Source organism: Lithobates pipiens, unplaced genomic scaffold, assembly GCF_037356315.1.
Source record: "Lithobates pipiens isolate NorthernLeopardFrog02 unplaced genomic scaffold, aLitPip1_a1.2 Scaffold_10, whole genome shotgun sequence".
NCBI lineage: Eukaryota > Metazoa > Chordata > Amphibia > Anura > Ranidae > Lithobates > Lithobates pipiens.
In genome coordinates this window covers 138,149,271-138,158,588 of record NW_027507686.1, presented here as the reverse complement: position 1 = coordinate 138,158,588, position 9,318 = coordinate 138,149,271, and the positions used below count along the sequence as shown (strand labels likewise).

At 43.3% G+C, this 9,318-nt stretch overlaps 1 long non-coding RNA gene across 1 annotated transcript; it reads right to left on the bottom strand.

Annotated features, from left to right (window-relative positions):
* Nucleotides 1–1,883: 1,883 nt before the first annotated feature.
* Nucleotides 1,884–8,833, bottom strand: LOC143934532 (uncharacterized). Its single transcript, XR_013263286.1, has 2 exons — nucleotides 8,303–8,833; nucleotides 1,884–4,225 (listed from the first exon to the last, which is right to left on the bottom strand). It is a non-coding gene; the product is annotated as an uncharacterized LOC143934532 (long non-coding RNA).
* Nucleotides 8,834–9,318: the final 485 nt, after the last annotated feature.

The following is a 9,318-nucleotide window of genomic DNA, read 5'->3' as shown; positions in this document are numbered from 1 at the left end:
GTGCCTGTCAGTTGACAGCCTCTGTAGCACAGAGGGTCCGCGGAGGAATACATGGAGGCTAATCTGAGAGGTGTGTAATACCACCTCAAAATAACTTTTGCACTTGCTTCTGTGAGTGAAGTGTTCAAGATCCCCTTGAAGGATTTAAAGCATGCCGATTTCCAGGCCTCCAGGTCCCATCTAAATTGGAGCTCATCCTCTCACTTCCTCATGAAAGGGGATTTGGAGTCCGGTAGAGTTAGTGATGTGTAAATGATCGATATTCCGCCCCTCTGCTCCGGGCCCTGGCCACACCATAATTCATATGCTGTGTATCTAGAAGGGAGTGGTTTTTCCCCCCATATGGAGTTTAAAAACTGCAATATTTGTTGGAATCTGAAGTGTTCCGAAGTGGGAATCTCCAGCTTCTCAGTGTAGTGCTTGAGGGATAAAGGACCTGCAGGGGAGAAGAAGTGCCCGGTTTGGTACAGTCCCTTGTCCAGCCACTATTTAAACGCAGAGATGTTTTGGCCAAAAGGGAAGTCAGGATTGTTAAATATATGGGATAGGGGTTTGCTAACTGAGGTTAAAGCTTTTAACTTGTGTAGCCTGTCCCAGAGTGCTAGGAAGTGAGAGAGGGTCGGAGCCAGAATTGGTGGACGAGTTTTAGGACAGGACCATAAAAGAAAGCCTAAAGTATGCCGAGGTATTGCTTGTCTCTCTATGCGAACCCAATCTGGTTTCTCAAATCTCAAGCATATGATTGAGAGTTGTGCTAATCTCGCTATGTGATAATATTGTATCAAGTTGGAAAGCCCTAAGCCCCCTCTTTTCCTATGGCTATACAAGGAACTTTGTGGGTTCCTATATCCTGATTTGCCCCAAATAAATTCAAGGATCTTGCTTTGAAATGATATAATGTGGCCTCTATTGATTGGGATGGGGAGGGAGCGAAACAAATACTTGATCTCTGTTTATATTTCTAGGTAAAAAGGAGGTGAATCTGTTGGCTAGGATTTTGGTTAGGATTTTGATATCACAATTTATAGCAATTTATAGCAAAATAGTTGCCCACTTCTTCCGGGGTTTTATCAGGTTTGGGGAGAACAGCTATGAAAGCGGAGTTGAGTTGTGAGTCTAGTGGCTCTCCTTGTCTTGGTCTTGGCATTGAAAAACTTTGCCATCTGCAGCACCAGTATATTGGCAAAAGATTTATAATAGGGGTTAGACAATCCATCAGGACCCAGGGCAGAGACACTTTTTAGGCCCTTGATGATGTCTAGACCTCTTCTTCTGTGAAGGTTGCCTCTAACAGATCTCTATGATCCTGAGTTATGTGTGGAATAGGTATCTTGTCTAAGAAGGAACCCATGACCTCAGGGGATTTAGGCGGGTCAGCTGTGTATAGTGTTGTGTAGAAGGATTGTAAGGCATCCAAAATTTTCACTGGGTTGGTGGTTAGACCATGACCGGGAATTCTGATTTGTGGCACTGTGCTAAGATGTATTCTAGGGGATAATTTGGCTGCCAGCACGGTCCCAATCTTGTCCTTTTGTGTATAATACTTATTTTTGCTCCACCTTATACTTTTTTCAGCTTGGGCAGTGAGGGCCAAGTTAAGTTCCAGTTTAATTTTGTCTAGTTTTGAGATGTTAGCCTGGGATGGGTTTTGCTTGTGCTTAGATTTTAATGGCGTAAACCTCTCCAGTCTGTTAATATCAGCCATTCTTTCCCTCTTTATTTGGGTGGACATTTGTATGATTTCCCCTCTAATGACGGCTTTGTGAGCTGCCTAAACTGTGTTAGGTTGCTCGTCTTCTGTAAGTAACCCCTGGTAGCCTAGGCTAGGATTGAAGGGCGGAGGTCCCTTTCACCGGTGGACAAAACATTACACATACACACTATTGTACGTGAATAATGAATGTGCCTATTGAAGCACACACAACAGTTTTATTTAGTTTGAGCAGAAGGACAGCCCTGTGGTTTAACCAATCAGGTAATTCATACATACATCGACATTTTTCTTAAACTCATGACATTATCTAAGTCAAAGGTGAAATACAGTCTTCTGATAGTTATTTCGTCATTTCAACATCTGCTGACTGACCATATTCTTGCGTAACCAGTCCTATCTTAGCTTTGTACCTCTTACCGCAGACAGATGCATCCTAATATGTCAACATCTTGCATCTTAATTCTGAACTTAGTGAAATGCACGCCTAAGCATATTATCTTAGACCTTTAACCTAGTACCGTATATCTTTTGGTAACCTTAATAAGTATTCCCTTATAATCCTTCCTTTGATCATTCTGTGATTTACATAATGATCATTCCTTTTCTAATTTAATAGCACAGGCTTCATACTCCGAACCCTTGTGCTCTTGGTTTCTATACCATACCGTTGGATCCTTAACAATGGAAGTGAGTTTCAGATCCTTCGGAGCGACCGTGTTTCCCTTTTTACATAAACATTTGATTATCTTATAACAGGCATATAAAAATAGAATGAAGAGAATCACAGTGACAATTGTCATGGCAGCATTTCGGAGCCAAGATATTAATCCCCCAAAACTAAAACTGCTCGAGAAGGGATCCCAGTTTTTTCCTATGTTCCTTGCCTCTTTCTGTAGTTTATTTACCTCTTCCCTGTGTTGGGCAATAACGTCATAGTAGTCTGGGACTTCGATGCTGGTATTATGAATCCAGGTACAGCACTCATAATCCTCAGTAGTCTCACAGAGGCCAGTAAGGGCTGCACTCATACTTTCTATAGCCAACTCATGTAGTTCTAGTTGCTTCCTAATTGCCCTAGTTTCTAGATTTAGTTTGGTTATGTCATCAGAATTTTCCTCCAGAATCTCATCAATTATGCCAGTGTAATTATTTAATCTTTTCATTAGGTCAATTCCCCACCCTGTCCAGGAAGGGAACCATGCCCAGGCCATATCTTTTTCTAAAAACAATTCTCGTTTATTACGGTGTCTAAGGGGATATCTAGGATGCATGCTGGCTTCAAGGAGGTGACTTCCCTTGTTATCCCCTAATACCCCCATGATAGGAACCAGGGCTGCAAGGTAACACCACCCCTGGGGTTTGGTTGGGATCCAGGGGTGACAGAGTTTGCCGCAGCATATATATATGGTATTTCCTAGAGCTAGGGGTCGTTTATGGAACACGTTCCTAAGAGTATCAGAAAGGCCAGAGAGCACCAGAATTGACATTAATTGGTGTATTGTAGTCTTGGTACTGGAGCTAAGAAAGTCTAAAAAGGTGGCATTTAGGGTGGGATCTGAAGTATGGAAGAAAGAAGGACTGTTAAATGATGTCATTGAAATGTTAAGTTTTGCTTGTTTGCAAACCTCGGCTCCATCTGTGGTGTTTCCCAGTCGGAAACACCAGTCTGGGAAGTGGCTTCTACCTATAATTTGGAAAGTGAGGGTTTTATTTGGACGGGTCCTAGTAACATTCGTTAGGACGATAGGGGGTGTTCCATTAAGGAGGGGGGTAAAATTCAAGGGGACTGCCATGAGAGGGATTCTAGCTGTACTGGGATGTAGCTTGCTGCAAATCCAGCATTTCTCAAAACCAGATTTTTGAGCATAGCTATATTTGAATTTTAGTAGTAACATCTTGTTAGTCAGTCCCTTAGGTGACTCATTAACGGGTACAATACTTCTACTATGTCTTTGGCCGGGGGTATTATTCATCTTAGGTGGTCCACATATCCCTTTTAATAGACCTAAATCTTCTGGATGATATATACAGTTAGCTATCAACCATGTGGGCAGGAATACAAATAGTACCAGACTACCCCAAAGGCATACAGCCTTCCCTGACACTGATGGAGAAAGCATCTTTTTTTAAAGTTCTGATTATTTGTTATCTAAGAGTTCTGTTCTTCTTCTTCGTTTCTCATCCCGGCAGTTGTTGGCTCTGTTTTGTCCTTTTGAGGGGGTGTGGGATCTTCCAGGGAAATTTGTTCTATGCCTCTCTGAACTTCTTGTAGATCTTGTTCTTGGGAGTTGCTGCTCTCTGTCACTGCCAGGGGCTCTGGAGTCGAGGGAAGCTGGGGACACTTTTTAAGACGGCTGGCGTGGATCCAGGTGTTTCCTAGGTCTGTTAACACTGCGGTCCTGGATACCTTTTCCACCTTCCATGGTCCTGAGAAAGCCGGTCCGATACTCTTTCTTTGTGCTAATTGTTTGATCAGCACTTTATCCCCAGGGATGAAGGGATGCGTTGGTTCTGTGGGAAGAGGGAAAAAAGGTGACAGAAACTTGTTCGTTTATTTCGTGGAGCATACTTACCAGGTTTTTCACGTACATTTCCTGTTGGGAATAAATGTCAATATCAGTGTCTTGGTCTAATGGGGGTAATTCTATGTTTGCGGGGATTCCCATGAGGACCTCAAAGGGTGATAGTTTTGTTCTTGCATGTGGTGTGGTCCTAATTTGGAACAATACAGCAGGCAGATGGTCAAGCCATCCTTTCAACGTGCCTCCTGTGGCCTTTTTTAGTTTATCTTTGATATTCCTATTCATTCTTTCCACTACTCCTGCACTTTGTGGGTGATAAAGGATTTCATATATATATATTGATCAAAGGGGCAGCCCCTATATGTCCTGGACCATGGAGATATGAGAGTGCAGCCCCTATATGTCTCTTCCCCTCTTTTGACCAAAGACCTTCAGGGTCTTTGGTCAATCCTTCCTTTGTCCAAAAATGGACATCATCTTCTGTGGCCATTGATTGCATCTGTGCTATAACAGTTTTAAAGTTAGGTGCTGCGAAGTGTTCCTTGAAAAACATTGTTGTGGGGGCAGGTGGGTTAGGGGAAAAGGCAGCAGCTCTTTTAGCTTCTCTGTCAGCAAGAGCATTCCCTTTTGAAACACGACTGCTGTCAGAGGAGTGTGCCTTTACTTTAATTATGGCTACCTTTTTTGGAAGAAGAATGGCTTGGAGGAGAGCACTAATCTGTGTGGAGTTGGCAATTATTTTGTTGTCTGCGGTTTTAAAACCTCTATTGGCCCATATCACACCAAAATCATGCACCACTCCAAAAGCATATCTACTGTCTGTGTAGACGTTCACCTCTTTACCGGTGAATAGAATGCAGGCCCTAGTGAGGGCTTCTAACTCTGCTACCTGGGCTGAAGAAGGAGGTAATGATTTTGCCTCCAGTACGATGTCTGGTAGTTGAACAACTGCATAACCGGTTAAAAAGGTGGAGTCAGAGGGACGTGAGCAGCTACCGTCAACGAAAACATCCTCTGCACCTGAGATAGGGGTGTCAGTGAGATCCGGTCTGGGACTGGTAATAGCAGCAACCTTTTCCGAACAGTCATGTATAATGTCTGGGTCATGTGGTAAACGCAACATGGAATGCAAAAGGCGCACAGCGGGGTTGCTGGCAGGCACATATTTGAGTGTGAGGTTATCAGTGTTCATCAGTGTTATCTCATAACCACTAAGTCTTTGCGAGGTCATATGTTGGGTATTCATGTTCTGAATAAGATGCGTGACTGAATGAGTGGTATAGAGAGTCAATGGGTGACCTAGCACTAATTTGTTTGCATCTTGTACAGCCATTGCACAGGCAGCAAGATTTTGGAGACAGAATGGCATTCCCTGTACTTGGATGGGGAGTTTTTTTTTTTAGATAGGTAGGAGACAGGGCGGTAGCCTGTTCCATGCTGTTGTGTCAAAACCGCGGCAAAAGAGGTCCCCGAGACTACACAGTATAGTTGAAAAGCTTTACCATAGTCTACCAATCCCAGGGCGGGAGCATTTGACAGACTGTTTAATAGAGCTTGAAAAGCTTGTAGTCTGTCTTCAGTCCAATCTATTAATTTAGGGGCTGTCGAGCCAGTAGCCTCTCTTAGGATACTATCATAATGAGAACAGTCAGGGATCCATTGGCGGCAATATACAATTGCACCCAAAAATGAGAGTAGGGCGGCCTTGTCTTTTGGGGGACTGAGAGCTCGAAGGGCTGCGGCACGTTTGGGGGACACTAGCCTTGTCCCTTCCTTTAGAATGCACCCTAGGTATTCTACCTGTGGCTGGCACCATTGTATTTTCTTCCTTGAGGCTAGATGCCCGGCGTGAGCTAGGTGTTGTAACAGTGATGTTGAATCGACCGCACAATCTTCAGCAGTTCGACTGCACAGGAGCAGGTCGTCCACATACTGTATTAGTACCGACCCACGCTCAGAAGTCCAAGACTTGACAGTCTCGTTGAGTACCATAGAGAAGGCGGCTGGACTGTCTACATACCCTTGCCAGGTTAGTTGGCCCCCGGCCCAGGAGAAAGCAAACATAGGTTGGGCTTCCTCTGCAATGGGAATGCTAAAGAAAGCATTCGCTAAATCAATTACTGTGTAGCATAGAGAGTCTGCCGGTATGCATGAAAAAATAAGTGATGTCTGAGACTAGGGGTGGGAGGGGAATCACTTGTTTGTTTACGGCTCTGAGGTCTTGGACGAGTCTCCACTCGCCACTGGCCTTCTTTACAGGGTAAATGGGTGTGTTCCAGGGACTGATGATTGGTCTCAGGATACCTTTTGATATGTAATCATTAATTTGAGGGGAGATGCCTTTGACTTTCTCTGGGGGTAGGGGATACTGTTTTTGATATTGTATCCCTGCATCTGACCGCATTTGGGGTGCATATGGTGTGCAATTAATAAAGCCCACACTACCTTTGTTTTCTGCCCAAATTGTGTGATGGTCAAGGGAGGAAGGTATCATTAGAAAGAAACTCCTGTGTGCATGTCTTTTTGGGAACCCTCTGTGTGCATGTCGCTTAGGGCCATGTAAGTCACATAATGGTGAACTAGCGGTAAGGGAACCTTCTTTATTAAACTTAATGGTAATACACAGTTGTGCCAAGAGGTCCCGTCCCATAAGGGGCACAGGGCATGAGGACAAGACGGCAAAAGTTTGGGTACATAATTTCTGTCCTTCTGGAGTGGCTACAGTCAGTGGTGGAGTGATGGGATGGGTGACAGGTGTCCCATTAATACCAACAGAGTTTCCCTCGGTGCATTATTTGTGGCTGTGTAGGATATTGGGGTAGTGGTTGACGAGGGTTCTGGTATGGCAGATAACGGGGATACTGTGGGCGGGTCTGGGGGTTAAATCCCCTGCCTCTGCCTCTTGCTCTAATCTGTCCAGTCCTATAAGGGCACTGGGATTTCCAATGTCCTTGCTGTCCACAATTGCCTATATTTTCCAAGGCATTTGTTCCATGCACAGAAACAATCCTTCATGTATTGTGGGTCAGCCCCTTTGCAGGGAGGATAAGAATGCTTATGTACCTGACAAATTTTACTGACTTCTTGCCAGTCTTCCTCTGAACAAGGACCTTGGGGTCCTGGGTCATGGATTCCCAATTGCTGACACCTTTCCCGGACTTGTGTCCAAAATGGTTCTACCTGGGGGCCAGGGATCATATTACTGACAAATTCATAGGGTGATGGGGTGGCCATGGCTTGGGTTGCTGCAGTATTCCCCATCTAGTAGTCTGGGCAGTGTGTGTCTAGTGGCAGGACACAGGTGATAACACCCGGTTTGTCCAACAATCCGGTCTCTGGTCTGGGAGTAGGATCCCTGATCTTATTTGGGGCAGATGGACTTATATAAAACTATGAAGATTTACCCTTAATATACGATGAAGGGTAAATTTTTCCTGGTGGCGGTATTTACCCCTCTTACACCAAGTCTGCAAGAGAACCCCCCTGGTCTGGTGGTCAGTAAAATCCACTTGTCATCTATTCTTAGGAAGAGTAGACCTAACGTGCAATGGGGGCAGGCGGATACTATGTCACTACAAGAGGGCTCCTCATATTCTGCACTTATTTAAACAACAACAATTATTTTCCTTATACTCTATATTAAAACTTATACTCTATATACTTACACGTGTACCTAGAGAGAAACAGACATATTCTTAATATACTTTAAGACATGACATAACCGTATTGCAATACATTTATCAATTTATAGTGCACTTTTTTAAAAAAAAAAAAAATTTTTTCAAATGGGCGTCCACTCCACCAATCCCTTTGTCACGGGCGTAATCTACTACTTCCCGTGTTAAAAATACTATCACCAATAGTTTTAAGTCAGACCAACCTAGTCGGACTCCCCTAAACCTATAAATTCCTTGCGAGCCCTTTTAACCTCCCGAGGGACCAGCCTAGTCCACCGCGAAGGCACAGTTACTTCTTTTAATTTTAAACTAAGTTCGTAGCGGCCGCCCGGACAGAGTAAGTGTTTACACCATTCACCAATCAGGTAAAAAAGAGTAAAGTGACTTACCTGTCGCAAGACGAGACGAACCCCACTTTGCTGGTACCAAAACTGTTAGGTTGCTCGTCTTCTGTAAGTAACCCCTGGTAGCCTAGGCTAGGATTGAAGGGCGGAGGTCCCTTTCACCGGTGGACAAAACATTACACATACACACTATTGTACGTGAATAATGAATGTGCCTATTGAAGCACACACAACAGTTTTATTTAGTTTGAGCAGAAGGACAGCCCTGTGGTTTAACCAATCAGGTAATTCATACATACATCGACATTTTTCTTAAACTCATGACATTATCTAAGTCAAAGGTGAAATACAGTCTTCTGATAGTTATTTCGTCATTTCAACATCTGCTGACTGACCATATTCTTGCGTAACCAGTCCTATCTTAGCTTTGTACCTCTTACCGCAGACAGATGCATCCTAATATGTCAACATCTTGCATCTTAATTCTGAACTTAGTGAAATGCACGCCTAAGCATATTATCTTAGACCTTTAACCTAGTACCGTATATCTTTTGGTAACCTTAATAAGTATTCCCTTATAAACTGTTTCCATTGAAGCGTCCCCTGCTTTGTTTAATTTGAAGTATTCTGACAGAGATTTTTTGAGCATGGTGACTCTAATCGGATCTGTTAGAAGGGATTCATTTAGTCTTCAGGGTTTTAGCCCTGATCGTGGGGATGAAAGTTTAATGGACATGGTTACTAATGCTAGTTTTTGTTTTTTGTTTTTAGCCACATCAGCGAATTCTCTAGAGAGACGTAAATCAACTTTCCGTTCAACATTGTCTCCTTTCGTCTTCACATCATTGTAGCTTATCACTTTTTTTTTTTTTTTGGGATATCAATATCAATGAATATCTTCTCCTTATTAAATACAAATCTTTTATTCATCATACATCTTTTTATTATTTCCAATCCCCATCTCCCACCCTTTCCCTGGTTATATGTCAGTATTTTTCCCTCTCTTCTTATCCTCCTCCCGTATAAATTCTATTTTGGTCTTAAGTATTCTGCATAACTCC